Source organism: Dermacentor albipictus, chromosome 2, assembly GCF_038994185.2.
Source record: "Dermacentor albipictus isolate Rhodes 1998 colony chromosome 2, USDA_Dalb.pri_finalv2, whole genome shotgun sequence".
Lineage (NCBI taxonomy): Eukaryota > Metazoa > Arthropoda > Arachnida > Ixodida > Ixodidae > Dermacentor > Dermacentor albipictus.
This window is the reverse complement of record NC_091822.1, coordinates 140,549,564-140,559,441: the sequence shown is the minus strand read 5'-3', so window position 1 is coordinate 140,559,441 and position 9,878 is coordinate 140,549,564.

The following is a 9,878-nucleotide window of genomic DNA, read 5'->3' as shown; positions in this document are numbered from 1 at the left end:
GAAGTTTACACGTAACGGCGCTCCAATTGACAACACATGATAAACGCCTGCGCCGTATAGTTAGCGTTTTCTTTGAATAAACTGAGTGCATTGTGCGCGCGTATATCGCGACACATCTAACGCGAGAGCGCTCATGTAGACTGAAATACGCTTCCAATTGATTGCGTGCCGCCAAGTTCCTTTTCATTTCCTTTTCTTATATTTTTTTCTCGAATTGTACGACACAGTATTCGATCTCCGAGCTACCGCTGTGAATGAATCCCATACCGGTTGAACGACGGCGGCTTTTTCATTCCCTATGCGCGGACCTGATAGCGATATCCGGCGCACATGAAAGAGACCCGCTGCACTTCACCCGTGAATGATATCGGCCTGCCTCGTCCGGGACCCCGTTCCCCTACACAGGAGGTCTTTGGAACACAGAATTCGCCTCGAATTTTGTTTACCTTTATTGTTTCTTGACTTGTCATGCACGTTTAATACACGCGGCCGTAAGTGCGTGTCATGATAAAATTCATTTCTGGGTCTTTACGTACAAGTAGGACGATACGATAACGAGGCGCCCCGTGGTGGGAGACTCCGGTTTAATTTCAGGATTTTTTAACATACAGCTAAATCCAACTACATAAGCCGCAGCCGGACTCGAACCTGTAACCTCGAGCGCGCGTGCGGGCGTGTGCGAATCTTTTCTGCAACGCTTATTCCTCCGCGCAAGACCGCGTACTGAGTGAGCTCAGCTATATAACCGATGAACAAGTGACAGATCGTCGGTTGCGAACCGTGTCAGTCGTTTTCTTCCCACACTGTCTCTCGATTATGCGGGGTAGGGTACCGTACATAAGGAAGAAAGCCACGGTTTCGAGAAAGCCAAGACAAGAAGGTGCGAAAGAGAGAAAGAAAGGGAGAAATTACGAAAAAAAATTAAGAAAAAAGAGCGTCGCCAGCGCGAGGGGATCGAGGCCGGTGCTCTATATTCGTCGCCGCGGCGTACGAAACTACCCTCGCCTTGGAAGCAGTGGCGGCGACGCGGCAGCAGCAGCAGCAGCGGGGCCGCCGATGGAGCAAAGGCGTCAAGGGAGCGGCGGGCAGACGGCACAGCGCGCGCCCGCTCCAGAGGAGGCCACGGGAGACTGGTGGAAGGGGGGGGAGGCCGACAGCCGGGAGACCCCTACTGCTGCTGCTGCTGCAGCGATGCGGCGGTCCCAGCCTCCCAGCGGCTCGCCGCAGACCACGCGGGGCTTCCGGCCCGTCGTGGAGCCGCGGAATGACGGCCTCCAAGATGGCGACGCCGCGCGGCCCGGCGCTGGCCTTCGTTCCTCGCTCCGTGTCCCTCTCGCGCTGGTGTTTGCGCTTGTTCGTTTCTTTCTTCGCCTTTCGTGTTTGTTTGGATATGTGTAGGTTTCTTTCTGTTTCCGTTCGCAATTGCAGCTCGCCACGTGCGGAAGTCTTGTGTTGGGACCCAACGGTTGCCGCGTTGACTTATAAGCACTAATCTGATTTGACCTAAACAAACCAATAACACAAAGTTTCCGATCGTCTCACCACAGATAGAAGCTCTATGATACGGGATCTACTTTAAGTGACTTTCAACGACTTTAGTCATCTGTGGTATAGTCAGTGCGTGACGTGCCCCCTCGGTTCGAGCTGTTTCTCCGTTCCTTTCTTTATGCTCTCTTTGCGGACACACGTCATTGCCTACTTGTTTGTCGTTCCTTCCGTCGTCTGGAAATGAGTTTCAGAATATGTAGGTCAGCCCGCATTCTGTCCTGACTTATCTCTGCCATTTCCGATATCAGAGGCAGCGTAGTGTGGGATTCCAGGTCAACTTTGGCCAATTAGCTTGCATGTATACGCGGAGCCGAATATAACTGCGCGAGCGTTTTTGTATTCGGCCCAATTCAACTGATCGCCTGCGTCGTGCACGTAATCGCTACGCCGGTGTCCAAACCTTTTCGACCAGAAGCAACTAACCCGTAGCTTTAATAACGCGTATAACCGCTTTCCTTCCTTCTAAATAAAATAAAATGTATATATATATATTTGTCGTTGCCAGATAGGCTGTCGACTTGGCTCCTTCCGAGTGAACACTTTATGTAAAGCGTTCGACAGGCGATAAACGGCTCTGAAGATACGTATTATACCTTACTTCATTTGTCTTTTCCTTTCCTTTCTTTCTGTCCCTATTTCTTTCCTTGTATATTTCGCTCTTCGTCAGACGGGATAGATTTACTAGTCGGCGCTTTATCGGCGACTGCGGGTTCTCCTGAATCCTGAGACTGTTGCCAACGGCAAGAGCTCATGCGCAGCCGCCCATCTCTACGCGCACTGCTTGGTCACTGTCGCTGCGATTGCTGTTTAGTCCCGAAACAACAGCATTTACTTGCATGGCCTGCAGGAAAGAATTGGGAGTCTTGCGTCACACATTTTTCTGTAGGCAGTGCAGTCGCATCCCTGTCACCGGTTCCCCGGGGCGACCGGCGACTCACGGCCCGGGGAACAAAGATTAAACGAAGTTGCGTAATCTCGCTTGTCGCGGGAAGCCAAGTCAGTCCACGGAAAAAAAAGGGTTGCTTTTTTTTTTAACTTTTCCTTCTTTTTTTCGTGAATCTTTCTCAACCGCTGCATTTCCTGTAGCACCGTTTAACTACGTATTCATGACAGACATTCCCTTGCGCAAACGATCCGTACTATATTCATTCTTTCACGAAGTAACCCTGTAGTCAATTAAAGAGCAAGCGGCGATGTTAAAGAAAAAAAAGTAGGAGAGAGAGGGAAACCTTTACAAGCTCTCTATTTGGGCTTCTGTGCTTTAGTTAACACTAAGTATTACATAAGCGCTGGCATGCATGCCTTCTTAGAAGGCAGGTATTTTCAGAAGATGTCGCAATCTTCCTATAAAACCCTTTCTTTTTCCTAGAGAATGCGAACATACCGTGGTTATTTTTTATAAGCAGCCATGGTTGTTTGGTTGGCTTAATAATTGAATGGTTGATGAGTGCACCTGCCAGCGAATTCACTTACAGTCTGACAAAATTTGCTGAATTATTGGATAATAATTGTCGATGCATAAATACATGTATAAATTTATTATCAGGTGAGTGATGCATGTGATTAGGCAAACAAGTGTAGAAGAAGCAAGCACATTCCTGCGATCCATCAGTTACATGGTATATGTAGATACATGTAGATATGGACCCCCGATCTCTTAAACGAACAAGGTCACCGACAGGGAAAAAACATAGCTCTCCCACCAACTCCAAGGCAAAAAAGTACGTTAAAGAGATTCCTACTAAGAAGGACTTCTTAAAAGAGAGCGTTTTAGACCAAGCAGTCTCTGCTGCTCGGATTTATTCACAATAGGAACTTTAACAGTAATTCAGTGGAACTGTCGTTCCATACTTTCCGCTGCAACAGATTTATTATATCTTATTTCTAAATATTCTCCAGATATTATTGTTTTACAGGAAACTTGGCTTGTTGCTGGTCAGACTTTTCATCTAAAAAATTTCCGATGTTTTCGATTGGATCGCCTTTCTCGAGGCGGTGGTTTAGTTTTGTTTGTGTCATCAAAAATCTGCCATAGAGCTACTATAGCATACCAGATAATGTCCCCAGACTGTGAAATCTTAGCACTGGATATAATACTCCCTGGCTGCACACCTTTTTCTATAATAAACACGTACTTCCCCGCTGGAGTGCAAGATACCCGCTATCTGGATATCGCTATTGCTCGCAGTCAGAAGAACATCGTACTGGTGGGAGATTTTAATTCTCATCATGTGTCGTGGGGTTTCCGAACGGACACTTGTGGAAAACGGTTGTGGGATTGGGTCTTAATGAATAATTTCTCTTGCCTAAATTCTAGAGCTCATACTTTCGTACGGGGTCAGTCGCGATCTGCCCTAGATCTTACGTTTGCTACCTCGAGCATGTTTGTCACCTCCTGGATGACTGTAGACTCCGGAACAAGTAGCGATCACCTCCCTATAATTTTTGAACTGCTTACCCCATTGACTAGTTTACATAGTAATGTGCGCACTTTTGTTAATTACGAAAAGTTTAAAAGTGCGTTAAAATCAGCTTTACACGCTCAGGAGGGCATGGAGAGGGATATTAAAGCAATGAGCCTATGTTCAATTCTAAAACAGTCATCAAAAAAAGCTCAGTTTATCGTGCAATCTACTAAAGGTGGTTCATATTGTCCCTGGTGGAATTCGGACTGCGAGCGAGATTTTAGACGTAGAAAAGCTGCGTGGAAAAAGCTTTTATACAACCAAAGTCCTAATAATTGCGCTGATTATACATATATATCTAATACATTTAAACGAACAGTGTCAAAGGCTAAGGAGGATTATGATTCCAAGCACTACACATACCTTTCGAAATCTTGCAATAAAAAGGCACTGTTTAAATTTCTTCGATCTCGTAAGGTTATACCGGCGCCCGTGAATGTCGATTCTGTCGTTTTAACAACAAAAGAAGTATCGGAATCACTTGAGAAAATTGCTAAAGGACTTGCGCAACGTTTCAAACATAAATTGCCATTAGGCCTACAGAAACCTCCCTTAGGAGACGACTTTGAAACAGTAACAGTGACAGAGCTTCAAGGCATTATTAGTTCGTTACCGACGTCAGCCCCCGGTCCAGATGGAATTACAACAGGAATGCTAAAAGTTTTATTTGATTATGCGCCTCAGGACCTCCTAAACATAATAAATTTCTCTCTCAAAAATGCATGGGTTCCAAGAGAGTGGAGAATAGCTAAAATTATTCCATTATTAAAGAAAAAATCAGCAGGACTTGACTTAGACAACATAAGACCGATTTCTCTTACTTCCAATGTCGTCAAATTAATAGAAAGGGTTCTTCACGGCCGCATAACAAATTGGATGCAGGATGATACCCTTCTCAGTCCTTGCCAGATTGGATTTCGTCCCGGTCACTCCATATGGTGCGCCCATGTAGATTTAGAGAGCCGCATTAAACTTGCTCGCCGCAAACGAGAGTACGCAGCTTTGGTAACACTAGATGTATCAAAAGCATACGACTCTGTAGAACATGGTATTTTATTCGATAAACTTCAGTCTACGAATTTTCCTAAATATATAACCGCTTGGATCTATGAATTTATAAGAGCTAGAGAGTTTTATTGTTACCAACACGGTATTTCGACTTCCCACCACAAGCAGACAAGAGGTGTACCACAGGGTTCCGTTCTTTCTCCTATATTATTTAACATCTTGCTAAGCACAATTCCTTTGTCTCCGGAAGTACGTGTTTATGTTTATGCCGACGATATCGCATTTTTTACGTCCGCAAATAATATACATTCACTACAACAGTCGTTGCAGCATTACTTAGGAATGCTGGAAACATGGCTAGAGGGGTTACGTTTGTCGTTAAATATTAGGAAAAGTGCGGTATTAGTTTTCCCATTAACTGCACAGGTGCATATATCTTTACAATACCGACAGGAAATCATTCCCCAAGTTGACGAAGTCAAGTACCTTGGTGTCATTTACGATGGCAAACTCACCTGGCACAGTCACATTGAATATATTAAAACAAAGGCAGAACGAGCCATAGGCATGCTCCGCCGGCTCAGCCACCGACGCTCTGGACTACGCAGGGATACTTTACTGATGATCTATAAAATGTATATTCGGCCCATATTAGAATTCGGCTGCGTAATATTTTCCGGTGGCCCGGCCTACAAAATTAAACCTCTGGTACTTTTAGAAAGAGAAGCTCTACGGTCATGCCTTGGGCTACCTAGATTTGTTGTCAACGTCGTTCTTTATCAGGAAGCTCATATACCCACCCTAGATTGCAGATTCCGCATACTTACGGTTCAGACATATTTAAAAATTTACGATTATTTCAAAAGGCGTACGCAATATATATTTATCACTGAACCGTCTGAGTTTTTTCAAGTATCGTGGTCGAGATTCCACAGTCCTCAGGTAATATTCGTTCAAGAACAGTTACAAAAATTGGATGTGTCCCTACACCATGTTTACCATTCAAATGATGCCTTCCCAGACCTCAAAATTCAGTTCGATGACATATTTCCAAATCATGCTAAGCTATTACCAAGACGAGATTTAATTAATATCTTAAACGGCCACCTACACCAGCTAACCACTGACAATGTAATAGCTACGGACGCTTCTGTGTGCAATGAGAAGGCAGGAGTGGGGATCTTCTCTGAATCTCTTCAGTGGTCTTATTCCCTTCGCCTTCCCGACTTCACGCCTATATTTCAAGCAGAATTATTAGCGATAGCACTAGCATTACGAAAACTGCCCCAAAATGACCCATTAGCTGTTATTGTGACCGACTCGCTATCTGTATGCACAGCACTAACTGCATCTTTAAATTCAGCAATTCAAAGAACATTTCGTTCGATGGTGCCTCCGTATTTACGAAAAGTACGTTTGCTTTGGGTACCCGGACATCATGGGTTGCATTTGAATGAAATGGCTGATTCTCTCGCACTAGCTTCCCTGAACGGCCCAATCATATCTGTTTTGCCGACATTGGCTTATGTCACCGCGGCTAGGTACAGAAATTTCGCTATATCTCAAAACTCTGCAATATCCATGCTAACACCCTCTTCTGATTTCCACCATCTTGGCTTCCCATGGCATACTAATTGGTGTCCTTCAAGGCAATTGGAAGTTTCCTTTACAAAATTGAGATGTCGCATACCTCCTCTAAATTTTTACTTACACAGGTCTGGTCTCGCAGTGTCCCCTCTATGTTCTTTTTGCAGTGAGCCTGAAACTGTCGAACATTACTTTCTCTCCTGCCGCCGCTTTCTAAGACAAAGAAAACTATTAGAATACTCATTTACTAAACTTAGCCTTTCGCTATCCTCGCCAACCATTCTTTCTTTTGGGGCGACTTCACTGGGATCCAGCCACAGGGATGCTTTTCTAGCAGTTTACAATTTCATCAGAGACACAAAAAGAGTACCTTGCTAACTTTCTAAAATTATCCATAATTTATATTATTTCATTTCTTCACGTTTCCTTATTTTATTGGAATTCCTAACAATAATTAATTAAACTTCTAATTTACAGTACTCTCGTCCCACGCTCCACTATACAAATCTAGATTGTCTCTACTTCTAACCATACGGAAAACCGCCTGCTTCTTGGCCAATCCCCCGTAGTGGGTACGCGCCACTCTCGAGGCCACAAGACAAGACAAGTTACATGGTGACTACCTTCATAGATTGGACTGTTTATATTTTAAGGCATTAGAAATGTTGGCAACAAACATGCCGCCGTCTTATCCTCAACTTTAACTTGTAAAAGGATGAGCAATGAAGGAAAATTTCTTGGTAAATACTAAGCCTATACCATTTGACTACTTTAGATTGTTTTGTGTTTGCAACGTCGATCCCACCTGCATGTTCGCTTTTGCAAGCTAGGCCACGTGCTTTACAAACAGTACTGCGTTAATTATTGATATCACGTTGAGCATATGTCAAAGAGCTGTGCGAACTGCACACATACGGGCTGGGACGACTGTCAGGCTTTGCTCCTACGTAGGCCCGACCTCTTCTTGACTGGACAAGAAAGATACGATAAAATGAGGATATGAGACGAAGTGGATCCGCATGCGAGCAGGGTAATTAAGCAACGAAAGATTACCGAACTCTAGCACAGTGAGGCTCAGCAGTCAAAGAAGGAGGAAGATACGAACGGGAAACCAACGCAAGTGCAAAGAAAAACAAACAACGCGGCGGACCGGAACACAGAGATGGAAAAAATGTGATTGGAGCAGGAGTGGCGAAGGGGGAGCGAAAGGAAGACCCATACGGGGCAGCAGCAGCAGCCGGCGGCGCTAAATAATCAATGTTCGTCTTCGCCGCTCGATCCAATCCTTGGACGCGCAGTCTAGGGAGGGAAAGGCGGCCAGACACCGCACCCGGATCGCCGGGGTTGTCCTCGGCCGAGGACGTGATTTCTTCCGCTTGTCCGCCGCGAAAAGCGGGTTTGTCTCGGCGACCGTTCCCAATCGATTTTGACGCCGCGTGCAGCCACCGCTGCCCCTAACGTCGTTTCCGCATACATGCCCTCGCGTGCCGCGCTTCAATCGCAAGTGTCGAAGCGTGCGCGTCGATTTGCCTCGACGACTCCGCGTGCGATTGCTTTGACGCGTTTTGCTTGTAAGTGCGCAACCTCCCTCCTCACGCTATGCGAAGGGAGGGGGAGCGAGCCTTCTGCTCTCCTGCCCGACAGCTTCTATTTTATTCGCCGCGTTTATTTATTTCATTTTTTTTGTCTCCTTTTCGGCACTCGAGGCCGGCGAAAGCGTTGATCCGCCGATGACAGACGACGAAGTAGCAATCGAGCGTTTGACGGCCGGCGCTTGTTGCCCTGTGAGCGGTTTGTGAACGTGCGTTCGCGCGCTGTGCTGCGAAATAATAGAGAGTTTTAGTATTGGGGACGCAAGGCGTTGGGGCCCCAAGCGCTTGGGTGCGTTTGCGTTTGCGTACGCAAGCAGAAACGTGTTATAGGTTAGCGGCCCCAAGTGCAAACCGCAATGAGGTCGCATGCGCTCGCAGCACCACCAACGTCTCATCGTTGCTGCGTTATCATGTTATAAAATATGAAATGAAGCATATGAAGTAAAGTACATTAAACTCTTTTTATTAGAAGCAGTTAATAGAGAGGTTTACAGCGTCCGGTAATCGGGTAAACACAGGCTGGGGCGTTGGGGCGGAGCCATGAACTAGAGCGTCCCGCATGGTGCTGCCACCTAGTGGCGCAAAGCTGAAACAGACAAAAACAGCTAATATTGCAGTAACCAAGTGTATTCTACTTTGCTGCGGGTATAAATTTTTGGCAGCAACACAATTAAGCCAGTGCCGATAATTTACACCAGCAGCGAAGTAGAATAGACTTGGTTACAGCAATATTAGCTGCTTTTGTCGATTTGAGCTTTGCGCCGCCAGGTGGATGCACTAAGCAGGACGCTCCCGTTTATGGCTCCGCCCCAACACCCCAACTGCGGTTATCCGAATCCTAGACACGCTAAACCTCTCTAATACACATAAAAACGACGCCTGTCGACACTTGGCGAAAGATTTATTAGATTATCTACCCGCTAGCTACTCGTAAGTTCTCCTACACCGCAAGAGTCACGTGGGTAACGTGACCTCTTATAGGGGCAGCGATGTTTTCGGCCGCTCCAACAACCCAAGGACGCAAGTAGACGTAGCGGTGTGCGCATGCGCAGTAACGTCGCCCCTAGTTCTTGCGTACGCAAGCCGCTTGCGTCCCCAACACTAAAACTCCCTAGTATGTATGACTAGGGGTGCACTACGTGCGACGGAACCATGAAACACGTGAATACGGTTGACTGGCTGATTAATGAGGTTTAAGAATTCCCAAGGCGACTCTCTTTATCCCTTGTAAAGAACGGCGGGTTGCACAACAAGACTGCCACCTTGCCACCTGAATACGACAAGGGGTGCAAGACGCGCACCTCCACCTCTCCGTGCTGCAGCTGCGAGGCGTTCAAAGAAGCGACCTTTGCGCTGGAACCCGCCGCCTTCCTCCAGCCCCTTCGACATGGTGACGGGACGAATTCGGTGTGTGGACAATGATTCCAGAGTTCTTCAACGCGGGGCTGATTTGACACGCCTGGAGAAGCTACCGCGGGAAGACTTATTTTTGTGCTTCTCAAGGTTTGGAGTGGCTCGGAACAATGAGCGACGCGCGATCGACAACGTCGATTTTCCGGAACGGCACCACCTTCAACACCGTCGCTTGGGCTTCGGAATGTGTGTGCCTTTGTGTCTGTAAACTGGTCTTCAGAGCAGCTGCGAGTTGGTGATGTGTAAACGAACAGCCGCCGCGTCG